Source organism: Typopeltis vanoorti, chromosome 16 (genome assembly GCF_054136105.1).
Source record: "Typopeltis vanoorti isolate ZY-2024b chromosome 16, IOZ_Tvanoo_1.0, whole genome shotgun sequence".
Classification (NCBI taxonomy): Eukaryota; Metazoa; Arthropoda; class Arachnida; order Uropygi; family Thelyphonidae; genus Typopeltis; species Typopeltis vanoorti.
Window position 1 is genome coordinate 25,092,338 of NC_143564.1, and position 15,063 is coordinate 25,107,400.

The 15,063-nt window shown below is 36.5% G+C and overlaps 1 protein-coding gene across 1 annotated transcript in view; it reads right to left on the minus strand.

Annotated features, from left to right (window-relative positions):
• Dhc98D (Dynein heavy chain at 89D) overlaps positions 1-15,063 on the minus strand; it is a 1,285,966-nt gene that overhangs the window by 383,217 nt on the left and 887,686 nt on the right. The gene's annotated exons all lie outside the window — the stretch shown is intronic.

Below are 15,063 nucleotides of genomic sequence, written 5' to 3' on the forward strand. Positions count from 1 at the left end.
AAGGAGAAAGGTGACCAGCAGGCACATGAACAGTACAAGGCACAGGCCAGAAGGTAACTAGTGATTTATATATAACGAAGATGACATAGTTAGTAGGATAAAATATGAAGTATAGTGTGTTTAGGGAGAATAGATAGAAAATAATGGGGGGGGGGGGTTATTGAAAGGCAAAAAGTAAGGTAAAAAGCAGAGTATGAAGGGAAATTAGGAATGCAGGCTAAAGATAACCTGAAACAAATAAATTAAAGATACCAAGAAATTATATACTTGGTTTAATCCTTTATCCAAGTGTAAGCAAACAAAGTTTGCACCTGAAGTATTTTCAGGATGGTATCTCATAATGCAAAGCACATCTCCTTGCAGACATGTATAATGCTATGCATTATGGGATGCACTACCCAGACCAGTTTCAACCTTTATATAGGTGAAGCGGCTCTAAAAATTAGGCAATCCTGAAAGATCGCCCATCTCAACGTTGTTCCACTCAGTGACAGGCTCGCCCCATCACCGAGAAGAGCTGCTCAGCATGGGCTCTACCCAGTGGCAGGCTCACCCCCACTACCAAGCAGAGCCATAATCACAGCAGTGGCTCCACTCAGAGATAAGCAAAAACCTATTCCCAAGCAGAGCCTCTCAGAACCCAAGCCTAACCTGCACCAGTTTCAACCTTTATTGAGGTCTCTTCAGTGGGAGCCAGACCAAGAGGTGATACTAAGGTTGAAGAAATGTAGAAGTCATATTTTCATATACAAGATGCCAAAAGGTGTTGAACCTTATTATTAAATTACTCTGGATTAGAGAAAGTTGTTGGAAGTTTTTTCACTTGGTTGTACTATAAATTAAAGATACTAAGAAATTATATACTTGGTTTAATCCTTTATCCAAGTGTAAGTAAACAAAGTTTGCACCTGAATTATTTTCACAACGATAGTAATTCTACTATTTCAACTGAATCAGTCAAAATAGTAGATTTACTAAGTGAACACTTTGCAAGAGTACATCATTCAGGTGGGATATTGCAGGAACAAGGCAAAGGCTTATTTGGGAACTGAGGTAAATGAAATGGAGGTGCATAGCATATTACAGAATCTTAACATGAAAACAGCTGTGGAATTGGATGGTATACCAGCTCGAGTTTTATGTGAAACTGCTAGGAATTGTCATTGCCCTTGACCATATTGTTTAATCTAAGTCTCAGCTCTGAGTTAGTCCTGAGAGTGTGGAATGAGGGAGGGGAAATAGTTTCATTGCATAAAGGAGGCTTCAAGACTGATTTAGCAAATTACCGACCGATCAGCATGTCAGGAGTTGTAGTCAAGGTACTGGAGAAGTTGGTCAAGAGCAAAATACAGGAATGGATAGATAGAAATGGGATACTGTATGGGGAGGACAACATGGTTTTGTAAAGGGTAGGTTCTGCCTCAGTAGCTTGCTTATGTTTTATAGTACAGAGACAGCTGAGTTGGATAAAAGTAATGGATTTACAGTGATACTGCTGGACTTTGCAAAAGCCTTTGACAGGATACCACATGGAATTCTAATCAGAAAAGTGCAGCACATTGGGATAGATATAGGGTTAGTGAGGTGGATAGGATGTTGGTGGATGGAAAGATATCAGAGAGTAGTTTTTCAGGAGTAGAGTCCAAAAGAATGCTTGTGATTAGTGGCATGCTGCAGGGCTCTTTATTTTGGACTGTTACTGATTAATTTGTTCATTAACCTATAGGAAAGGATCTGAGAGGAACTGTTCAATTGTTTGCCAATGATGCAAAGTTGGATAGAGCAATTATTTGGATAGATCGACAGACTGGGTAAAGAAGAGTGGGTAACAGTTTAATGTGGCAAAGTATAAGGTTATGCATTTTGGGGTGAAAAGATTACCAGCTGATATGTTCAATGTTTACCACACTGTTGGAACTGTTCTCCAGGAAACTGATGAAGCCAGAGACTTGAGAGTGTTAGTAGATAAGGAATTAAAGTTTAGGAGGACACATAGCAAAAGTGGCTCAAGCAGCTCATCAGATTACTTGGTTACTGAAGAATACTTTGACAAGCAGGTTATTATTCCTCTTTATTGAGCCTTGATAATACCCCAACTTGACTATGGCATTGGAGATCTGGGCACCAGGGTTTTTTCTTGGCAATGAGGAGGAGGAGGTGGAGAGGTTCCAGAGGCGAGTGATCAAGATGGTAGCAAGTCTATGGAATGAATCTTATGAGCACAGGTTGAAGATTTATGGGTTACGGAAACTGGTTGAGAGGCAGAAAAGAGGTGATATGATTGAGACATGCAAATTACTTAAGGGTTTTTACAAGATTAATTCAAAGGAAATTTTTCAGAACAGGTGTGGTAGTGGGACCATGGTAGCTCAAATTATTGTGAAACTGAGTAAGAGTGTAGTTAGCAAGGATGTGAGAACTATGTGTTTTGCTTGAACTGTTTTTGACTGTGAATGAGTTCAAAGAAAAGTGCGCTAGATATTGCACAAATGTTGGATAGTTCTTGAAGTGATGTTTAGAACCTCCCTGGATGAGTCTAAGAACTCCTTGAAGTAGCCCGTAATAATAATAATAGTAATAAACCAGGTGAACATTTTCTATCCTGTTATTCATGATGTATATGGATCATATTATGAAGGAAATTGGTATTAAACCTCATATCGAAATTGAAGATGTTAATTATTATTATTATTATTATTATTCAGGCCTCCAAGGAGTCAAAAGACTCATCGAGGGAGGTCCTTCCTAAGACATAAAGTCTGTCAAGACTCATCGAGGGGAGGTCTCCCCCTGAGAAACACAAAGTCTATCATACCACTCTTTAAAATCACTGACCGTTCTTGCTCCCACCATTCCATCAGGCAATGCATTCCACGGCTCAACCACCCTCTACACAAAGAAACCACTCCTTACCCTCTTGCTCACAGTTTCCTTTCGTAACTTCCAGGGATGGCCTCTTGTCATCACTCCTTCCTGCTGTTCAACCAAGCGAAAGAACTCCCCAGTGTCAACCCTGTAACCACCTCTCAACAGTTTAAAAGTCTCAATCATATCACCTCTCCTTCTTCTATCCACCAAACTCTGCAGTCCACATTCTCTCAGCCGATCCTCATAACTATCCTTGTACAGTTCTGAAACCATCTTTGTCATCCATCTTTGTATCCTTTCCACAGTTAATTTATCCCCTTCAAATCCTGGGGACCAAATCTGAGAACAATAGTCCAAGTGTGGTCTGATCAGAGACTTATACAACGGAATGATAACCCTCTTATCTCTGCAGGTCAGTGTCCTTCTCATAATAGCAGCAGTCCTCTGTTCCTCTGTGTTACCTTCACCACCTTTGCAATATGTCCCCTAAACTTCAGGTTTCTATCAATCATCAACCCCAGATCTCTTACGGAAAGTTTTCAGAACAGGTGTGGTAGTGGGACCATGGTAGCTCAAATTATTGTGAACCTGAGTAAGAGTGTAGTTAGCAAGGATGTGAGAACTATGTTTTTTGCTTGAAGAGTAGTGAATGAGTGAAATAGGTTGCCATAGTCTGTTTTTGACTGTGAATGAGTTCAAAGAAAAGTGTGCTAGATATGTACTAGATAATCCCAGCTCTTTACTTTATGCAGATGATGGTGTACTTTTAAATAAATCCAGTTGAAGTCTGCAGATTCCTTGACTAAATTGAATAACTGCTGTAATAATTTTAGCATGAAAATCTGCAATAAAAAGGTCGCAAGCAATGAAAATGAGCAGAAATATCAAAAATATCAACTCTATCTATCCTGAATGGAGAACCTATATATAGGTGAAGCATTTCAGCTATTTAGGCATACTTTTTAGTGAAAATGGCAAATTAATAGAAATCAACAACAGAATTAGCAAAGTTGCTATTGTTACAGGAAGTAGCTGCTGTTTTTGGAAGTAGCTACTATGTGGATTTTCCAATTAGGACAGGTTCCATGGCCGAACTACAAAGCTGGAAATGATGACAAAATTAGGAGAATACTATCTTTATTACAATGTTATTGGTTACTGAATGGAAAGCTTTGAAACAGTGCTTAAATGCGGTAGTATCTAAATGTGTCCCTAGAGCTTGAAGAACAAATAATGTAGGAGTGAAGTGCATGCGAAAGAGATCTAATTAAGTAAGAGATCCATAAATAAGAAGAGAATGACGTGGAAAAGGAATACTATAAGAATAAGAGTAAGAGGAGTTATGAAAATATATAAAGAACACATTAAAATGTTACAAGCATGGTGCAGAATGCTAAATCAGAGTATGAAAAGAAATTCGCTGTGCAGGCTAAAGGTAAATCAAAAGAATTTTGTTGCTATGCTGCAAGTAAAGAAAAAAAAAAGAAAGTGGAAGAATAAATTTAATAAATGTAGATGGCAACTTTGTGTCAGAAGCAGATGTGATTTTTCAAATAATGAGTGCTCATTTCACTAAGATCTATCAAGTGTGTATAACGTGTTACACAATACTACTGCAACACCGGATGAGCAACACTAGATAAGCATTTAGCGATAGGGACAGATAGAATATCAGCACGCATGCTGATGGAGTGTTCAATCAAATTGGCTAGGTCTTTTACATGTTTGTATAACTTGGATCTCAGCTCAGAAAATACCACAGGAATGGAAAGAATGTATGATAATTCCATTATACAAGGATTCTGAAAAAACCGATGTGCCTAAGTACCGACCTATCAGTATCTCTGGCATGGAATGTATGATAATTCCATTATACAAGGATGCTGAAAAAACTGATGTGCCTAAGTACTGACCTATCAGTATCTCTGGCATGGTAGTGAAGATTTTAGAGAGGTTGGTAAGAATTTGCTTACAGAAATGAGCTGACAGATTTCATCAGTTTATGAAAGGGAGGTAATGTTACAGCTGAGTTGAATGAAGGGAATGGATACACTGTGATACTTAGACTTTGTTAAGGCATCTGATAGGATACCACTTGAAAGGCGGTTGCATAATTGGAGAATATGGAATTGGAATATACTACTGACTCGGATAAGTGAGTGGCTGATGGATAGGTATTCAGAAAGTGGGTGGTATAAGATGTGTGTGACTCTACCAAATTTAAGGTAACCAGTGGTGTACCCAGGGATCACTTCTTGGACCATTGTTAGTCAGTCTATACATAAATGCTATTGGGAAGGATCCGATAGAAGATATATCAGGGATGTTACTGGTATTGAGCACTTACACAATAATTTGAACAGGCTGGAAATGTGGGCAAATGATAATGGCTTTCAATTAATAGTAAGTGTCAAACTATGCACTTCGGCATGATGAGATTTTCTATGGCATATCATAGGACTCTGAATGGCAAAGGTCACATAAGAAAAATTACAAATACAACTCAGAGGATAATTGCAATGTTGAACCGGCATGTAAGGATACAAAAGTCATTTGCCTTTTTACAAGGCCTTGTAAAGTGGAACAATTTGCCTTTTGAAGTAGTGAGTTTAAGAAAAGGTATGACATCCAATGTGGGTGATCTACTGCCTCCCTTTGATGAGTCACTGACTCTATGGAGGTCTCTGATAATGATAATAATATGAGGGATATGTTGTGCTTCAGTGAAAAAACAGTTTGCAATAATCTACTACTCCATGGAGATCTCATAATAATGGCCCAGGGCATAAACGCAGCAGGCAAAAGCTTCCCTGTCATGCAGTAGTGGGATTGCATCTATGACTAGGCATTGAGGAATAGCCAGGACAACATAACCAAACCCAGTTCTTTTTGTCAGTCTGATTGGCCGAGTGGTTAGCATATCCACTCTGCAGCCAAAAGGCTGCAGGTTCAAATCTCACTGTGGGCATGGATGTTTGTGGTTGTCTGTGGAAATACTAGTGGTGGTGGTGGTGGTGGTGGTGGTGGTGGTGGTGGTGGTGGTGGTAGATGGCATTGGTGTAGCTGCAGTTGGTGGGTTGAGCAGTGGAGAGAGTGCTGTAGAGTAGGTGCCCTCCCTCGATGAGTCTTTGGACTCCCTGGAGGTGTCACATAATATTTTTTTTTTTCAATCAAACAAACTTTATGATTTATATATAATATTTATAATACATTACATGAACACAATTGTGCATAACAGATACTTGCACGTACATAATATTTTTAAATAATAATAATAATAATAAGTGTTTACAACATATATTATTATAATATTAACAATGATGATTATTACAGTTTTTTGTTTGTTTTTTTGCACTTTTATACTCTATATATACAATAACAATAGATATTATTTCTCTATATAAGTTTTTAAAATAACATTAATTTTTTTTTTATTATTATCATACAGACGATTATAAGAGATTATTATGATTATGTCAGGAATGTGTTAGCAGAGCTAATCTCAGGTGGTATGGTCACTTAAACAGAATGGGAGAAGAATTATTAGCAAAACATTTGCCAGGTTGGCAGGAAAAAGACCCAGAGCAAGACCAAGATATAAGTGGATTGATACAGTAAAAAGTGCCTTAGAAGATAGAAATATAAGATTTGATAATTGGAGTCTTGACAGGTAACAGATTGATTTGGAGGAAAATTGTAGATAGGAAGTTAGTAATGGTGATTCATGTAGTACTATCATATTTTGTACAGCCCATGAGGGTACATATCAGGAATTTGTTATTACATTACATTTTTTATTACATTTAAGCACTGTAGTTACAGCTCTTAAATACATTAAAGCAAAAATTGTAAATATATATAATTTATTGTTATTGTATAAATACTAGAAAATTGTAATCTTATTCAACCGAAAAAATTTGTATGAATTTCTCTGTTACAAAAAAAAAAGTTTTGTAAACGCATAATAATATATCATCATCATCATCATCATCAAATTCCTGATATGTACCCTTATGAGGTGTACAAGATATGATAGTACTACATGAAAAACTTACACCATTATTAACTTCCTATCTACAATTTTCCTCCAAATCAATCTGTTACCTGTCAAGATGCCAGTTATCAGATCTTATATTTCTATCTTCTAAGGCACTTTTTACTGTATCAATCCACCCTATATCTTGGTCTTCCTCTGGGTCTTTTTCCTGCCAACCTGGCAAATGTTTTGCTAATCTTTCCTCTCCCATTCTGTTTAAGTGACCATACCACCTGAGATTAGCTCTGCTAACACATTCCTAATAATCTCTTATCATTATCTGTATGATATAATAATAGAAAAAAAAATTATTTAAAAAAAAATTATATAGAGAAATAATATCTATTGTTATTGTATATATACAGTATAAAATTGCAAAAAAAAAAAACTGTAATAATCATCATTGTTAATATTATAATAATATAATTGTAAACAATTATTATTATTAAATTATACATATTTTTGGTCGTAAAATGTTAAAAAATATAAGACTTAGAAAGTTTTTTAACTTGGGTATATTATGTATTCAAGATACCAAGTAATTTTATATAAACTTGGTTTTAATCCTATTTCCCAAGTAAGCAAACAAACAAGAAAGTCAAGTTTGCACCTGCAAGTAGTGCAAGTCCAAGGCAACTCAAGGTAGTGCCAGTCAAGGCAACTCGTGGTAAAGGTGGATAAAGTTCTAATCACTTTTCTTAGTATTTTCCCCCTTAATGTAAAGCACATCTCCTTGCGGAGATGTATGATGCTAAACATTAAAGGCAATGGTCACTACCCATACCGGTTTCGACCTTCATTGAGGTCTCGTCAGTGGGAGCCAGACCTGAAAATGATAAGGATGAAGTAATGCAGAGCTCATATGTATTTTACCAAAACAAGTTGCCACAAGGTGCTTTGACCTTATAAATATAAAACCTCAGGATGAGAGATAGATGTAGAAATTTTTTTAACTTGGGTATATGTATTCAAGATACCAAGTAATTTTATATAAACTTGGTTTTAATCCTATTTCCCAAGTAAGCAAACAAACAAGAAAGTCAAGTTTGCACCTGCAAGTAGTGCAAGTCCAAGGCAACTCAAGGTAGTGCCAGTCAAGGCAACTCGTGGTAAAGGTGGATAAAGTTCTAATCACTTTTCTTAGTATTTTCCCCCTTAATGTAAAGCACATCTCCTTGCGGAGATGTATGATGCTAAACATTAAAGGCAATGGTCACTACCCATACCGGTTTCGACCTTCATTGAGGTCTCGTCAGTGGGAGCCAGACCTGAAAATGATAAGGATGAAGTAATGCAGAGCTCATATGTATTTTACCAAAACAAGTTGCCACAAGGTGCTTTGACCTTATAAATATAAAACCTCAGGATGAGAGATAGATGTAGAAATTTTTTTAACTTGGGTATATGTATTCAAGATACCAAGTAATTTTATATAAACTTGGTTTTAATCCTATTTCCCAAGTAAGCAAACAGACAAGAAAGTCAAGTTTGCACCTACAAGTAGTGCAAGTCCAAGGCAACTCATGGTAATGACAGTCAAGGCAACTCGTGATAAAGATAAAGCTCTGATCACTTTTCTTAGTATTTTTTAGGATTAAATAAGATTAAAATAGGAAATAGGTTTAAAACCAAGTTTATATAAAATTACTTGGTATCATGAATACATAATATCTTGAATACAAAATATAAGACTTATTGATAAACTGACCATAGATTTTTAATTTGTATGTATGTTCGTACAATATTGCCTACCACAGTGGTGCACCCAGGGAGGGGGCCAAAGGGCCCTGGCCCCCCCAAAAGAAAAAGGAAAAAAACTCTAGAAAATGTTCCAAAAATCTTTTCCTAATTAAAATATTTTTTTTAAATTTATGTTGCATGTCTTCTATTTCTATACTACTTATGAATTAGCGATCATTGCAGATGCTCAGTCATTGGTCGTGTGTGATGCGTAGTGTGTATTCTCAAATCATTTACTTAACTTGCCTCCCCCCCCCCCAAGATTAAATCCTGAGTGTGCCACTGGCTTTGCTAGTAATTGACTAGCTTTCTTAAGGCTTGCACAGTACAAAAAAATGATAAATGCAAAAAAAGGTCTAAGAATACATAAAACATTAGCTACCTAACAAGGTAGCTAAGGTAACACGTTTGCGTGACATGTCTGTATGAATTGTGACTTTCTACTAAGTATCATGAACACGCATTACATGCAAACGCGTAATATGATTATTCGCGTACTGTAGTTCTGTTGAACTGAGAGAATTAATTAGATTTTTCCAAGTATCGTTCAGTATGGCCCCTTGATTTCTATTTAGGTTGTTGCCTGTACGTAGCACTACTGCTGCTTCTTTGAATAATCGATGTCTGTAATCATCATTTACGTAGGGCATAGAGCTGTTATCCCAGTCTATAATGTGGTTCAAAGTTGAAAAGTGATGTGCTAAACCGGAGGTGATTGTTCTGTTGTAATTTACATCGCCAACATGTTCTTTCTGTCTTATTTCCAGGCTTCTTGAAGTTGGTACAATGGAAAGACTGCATGTGCATGGAATATTATACACACCTGGAAATTTATAAAATGGAACACTGTCCTTAGGAGATCTTAGAAGCTGTCTGATGCTAATAGTTGGTTTAAATACAACCCTGATGTTATGGGCTTTTAACAATCTCGCAATTTTGGTGGAAATTGAACCCATAAAGGGGATGACTGCTGTTGAAATTTGCTGGGAGACTGTTCTTTGTTGTTGGTTATCTTTGTATAGAAATTTGTTGATGTTTCGAGGATAACCATTTTGCGATAGAGTTATAGCGATTTGGGACAGTTCTGTCTGAACTTCTTCACCGTCAGAGATAAAGTTTCTGGCTCGATTTCTCAACATGTGGATGATGCTCTGTTTATGTGACCTATGATGGTTTGAAGAGTAATGTAGCTATCGTCCAGTGTCTGTAGGTTTTTTGTAAATGGACAGTTTGAAATTGTTACCTTGTCTTTTAACTAGTATATGTCCAAGAAGTGTAGTTGTTCATTGTTTTCTACTTCTAGAGTAAATTTGATTTTATTGTGGAGTGAGTTGATTCTATTGACAAACATATGTAGGTTTTCCATGTTGTCCTGCCATATGATGAAGATATCATCCAGATATCTCCACCATATTGAAGGTTTAAGAGTAATGTTGGTGAAGATTTCGTTTTCAAATTTCTCCATGAAAAGGTCTGCACATTGTGGTGACAGAGGGCTGCCCATGGCTAGGCCTTCTAATTGTTGGTATACCTTGTTGTTAATAATAAATTTAGTTTAATCCTTTATCCAAGTATGAGCAAACAAAGTTTGCGCCTGAAAGTATCTTCAGGACTGGAGTAAGGTGGTACAACACCAGGCAAATCATTGCAAAGGTGGAGCAAGCTACCAACACTCCTGTCTCAGTATCTCCTATAATGCAAAACACATCTCCTTGCGGATATGTCTAATGTTATGCATCAAGGGAAGGGCCACTACCCAGACTAGTTTCGACCTTTATTGAGGTCTCTTCAGTGGGAGCCAGGCCCAAGTTGAGATACCAGGCAGAAGCATTAGCAGGTCATCTCTACCTATAAGAGTTGCCAAATGGTGTGCCACCCTTTTTTTTAATAAATTACTCTGGATTTAGAGAAGGATGTCCTGAAGATACTTTCAGGCGCAAACTTTGTTTTGCTCACACTTGGATAAAGGATTAAACTAAATTTATTATACTCTAACCAAGTGAAAAATAAACTTTCAACATCCTTCTCTAAATCCAGAGTAATTTATTAAAAAAAGGGTGGCACACCATTTGGCAACTCTTACAGGTAGAGATGACCTGCTAATGCTTCTGCCTGGTATCTCAACTTGGGCCTGGCTCCCACTGAAGAGACCTCAATAAAGGTCGAAACTAGTCTGGGTAGTGGCCCTTCCCTTAATGCATAACATTAGATATATCCGCAAGGAGATGTGTTTTGCATTATGGGAGATATTGAGACAGGAGTGATGTTAGCTTGCTCCACCTTTGCAAGGAGTTCCCTGGTGTTGTACCACCTTACCCCAGTCCTGAAGATACTTTCAGGCACAAACTTTGTTTGCTCACACTTGGATAAAGGATTAAACTAAATTTATTATACTCTAACCAAGTGAAAAATAAACTTTCAACAACCTTGTTGTTAACTTTGAAGAAATTTGATTGTAGGCAGTGCTTGAACATCTTTGTAATATCAGCAGGAAAGAGATCTTTGATAATGTTCATGACTTCTTCTACTGGTACATTCGTGAATAAGAATACTATGTCTAGACTGGCCATTATGTCTGTTTGTGTTATCTTCACATTTTTGAGTTCGTCAACAAATTGTTGAGAATTTTTTATGTAGGATTCTGTTTGTCTGATTTTTCCCTTAAGTAAGTTAGCTAGGTGCTTAACAAATAAGTAAGTGGGGAGGGGGGGGGACCTGCCATCCACAATCAACGAAGTGGCACTTCTTCCTTATGCACTTTAGGTGCCCCATACAGTCTAGGAATAATGGGATGTGAGAATTTAAGCTTTCTTTTTAGTTCTTCAGGCCAAGTATTCGTGTTACGGATCAGGAAGTTTGTCTCATTATGATTCTATTATGTTCATTATGAACCATAATGAGGGTGCCCCATCTTGTTGAAAATAAAAGTCCTCAAAGTCCTCTTGAATACGTGACATGACAGCTTCATGCAGCAAGCTCAAGTAATTGGCACCAGTTACAGTACCGTCAAAAAAGAATGTTTCAATTAATCCATGTGCTGATAAGCCGCACCACACCATCACTCCTGGTAAATTTACATGATGTTCCTCCATAACATGCAGATTTTCAGGTGCCCAGTAAGTGCAATTCTGCCAGTTAATTGACCCATTTAATTTAAATGTGGCCTCATCACTCCACACAATTCGTCTTGGAAATTGTGTGTCCTATTCACATTTTTCCAAGTACTACTCACAAAACTGCTTCTCTTATCCAGATCATCTTTGTTGAGAGCGTGTACTCTTCTTGGAATGTAACTTTTCCAATGACTGCGCTTCAACATGCGGTGGACACTTGATTTTGATGCTCTTATCTCACGAGACGCTTGTCGCACAGATTTTCTTGAACTTCAACGAACCGTTTCAATCAACCTTTGTTCTGTTGCGGGCCTCATAGCTTTTTGTGGTCTTCCTGAACGTTGCTTATGGACATTTTGAACAGTTCCATCTTCTTCAAATTTATCTCTAATTCAAGTGATAGTAAGTCTCATATATGGATCTTGTTGAAATTCTCTTCTAAACTGTCTTTGCACTTCCATTATGTTTTCATACTTCCAGTAGCATTTTAGGATAAATTTTCTTTCCTCAAAGCTTAGTCTGGTTTCAACCATTATTTCAAATCCATTAAACCTGCAAAATAACGAAAATTAAGTGAGTTATCAGCTGTTGAAGTGTGTATACATTTTTTTGAGACACCCTGTATATGTGATATAATTAGTTGTCTGAGGTCTTGTTATATGGCATGTAATTCTGGCTATCCTGTAGTTGGCATCAAAATAATATTTTAGCATAGCTGCTTAATGACATAAGTGTTTTGCTGTTAGTATTTTGTGTTCTGACATTGCTGTGTATATAAAGCTGGTATTGTCTTTTTGTTCCAAACAGATTACTTTTATCATTTTGTACTGTAATGATATTAATCTAATTTAGTTTGTAGTGCACACAGAACTCGTGTTGTTATAGTGTATCTTAGTATATTTTGCATAGTACTTTGTATATTAGTGTTTTCAGGCATGTGGGAACTATGTCTTTTAACCTGTAGAGTTTGCCAGTTATTGTTCAGAGTTTGTTTTGTAGATGGTTTACATGACTATTCCAGTTCATTCTGCATCAAAGTAAATTCCAAGGTTTCAACCTGAGTGATAGTAGTTTTACTGCTCTGTATGTTTTTTATGTTGAAGAGTGGATGTTAGATGGTTATATATATATATATATAATCAACTGATTGAGTCAGTGGATTTCTGAATATCATTAATTTTGTCTTGTCAGAGTTTAGGTCTATGGAGTTTTTGGTAAGCCAGACAATGAGCAGATTTATGTCATGTTGAATATGTGTTAATAGCAAATACTTTCTTTAGCCACCCTCCTAGCAGACTTTACATGGAAAAGTCTCAGAGACAGCTGTAGGGATCAGACTGACTATGTAATGATTAAAAAAAGATTTCGGAATAACATTTTACAAGCCAAAACATACCCAGGGGCTGATATTGGATCAGACCACAACCCTGTGGTCATTAAAGCAGCAGTAAAATTAAAGAAAACAATGAAACCTCTAAACATAAAAAAATATGATTGTTACTCTAAAGATGAGATTGAGGATAGATGGCAGAAATTTAAAGAGGGTATTAAAAAGGCAGTAAAACAAACAAACCCAAATTTGAGAAGAAAATGAGTAAACCCTGGATGAATGAAAAGATACTGAAAATGATGGAGGAAAGAAAGAAACACAAAAATCGTCATGAATACTTAAACAAGGAGATCAGGAAAGAATGTAGGAATGCAAAAGAACTATGGCTCAACACCAAATGCAAGGAAATTGAACTTCTGAACAAAAAGCACAAAAACAGAGAACTTCATGAAAAATTTAGGGAGCTAACTAACAAATCTTGCAAAAGGTAGGCTCTCATTGCATTGAAGATACCAGTGGAAACATCCTAATTGAGAAAGAGAAAATAAGGGATAGATGGGTAGAGTATTCAAAGGAACTCTACACTCATGATAGAATAGATAAGCCAATGTAAGTAGATTTGGAGGGGCCTACTATTCTTACCTGGGAAGTAACAAATGCCATTAGGAAACTGAAACCAGGAGAAGCTCCAGGAATGGATGGAATTATGGCAGAATATCTAAAGGCTTTAGATGATAAGGCTATAAGATCACTGACTGACATATGTAACAAAATATATGAAACTGGACACCTGCCAAAAGATTTTAAGCACTCGACGTTCCTACCAATACCTAAAAAATCGAAGACAATCAAATGTGAAGAATACAGAACAATCAGTCTGATCAGTCAGATAGCAAAAGTTTATGTTATATATCATCTTAGAAAGAAATAAACATAAAATCAAAATGGAAATTAATGAAACACAATCAGGTTTCTAGGAAAGTAAAGGAACTAGAGAAGGACTCTTCAACATTAGAACTATTATAGAAAGATATCTGGAGAAGCAGAAAGAAGTCTACTTATGTTTTATTGACTACACAAAGGCCTTTGACAATATACAACATGAACAACTAATCAAATGCATCAGAAATTAGGAGTAGATGGTAAAGATACCAGATTACTGATAAATCTATATTGGGAGCAAACTGCCTCAATAAAAATATCAGGAGAAATCTCAGAGGAATTCCCAGTAAAGAAGGGTGTCAGACAAGGCTGTGTTCTTTCTGCTATATTGTTGAACCTCTATACTGAAAATATCTTCCAGCAAAGAGAAAAAGGGAAAATACCCGATATAAATATTAAGATCAGAGGATAGATCAAGTAGAGAGTTATATATTTTTTCGTCAACTAATTACAGAGAATGGAAAGTGTGATATGGAGATATTAAGAAGAATAAAAATTGCTAGATCAACCTTCATTAGCATGAAAAACATTCTGACCTCAAGGGAAATTGATACAAAAACAAGAATTAGGCTGTCCAAATGCTATGTGTGGTCATCACTGCTATATGGAGCAGAAACCTGGACAATATCAAAATATTGTGAAAATAAGCTAAAAGCCTTTGAGATGTGGATCCTCAGGAGAATTCTTAGAGTGAACTGCTAAAAAACTGATTTAAAAATATTAGAGGTGATTGGAGAAGATAGGAAGCTGTTGAAAACCATTAAGAAAAGGAAAACCACCTACCTTGGTCACATACTAAGGCATGAATCCCTACAAAAAACACTTCTAGAAGGAATTCTACAAGGAAAAAGAAGAAGAGGAAGACAAAGAACAGATTGGATGGGAAATTAATAAATTACTCTGGATTTAGAGAAGGATGTTGAAAGTTTATTTTTCACTTGGTTAGAGTATAATAAATTTAGTTTAATCCTTTATCCAAGTGTGAGCAAACAAATTTTGCGCCTGAAAGTATCTTCAGGACATCCTTCTCTAAA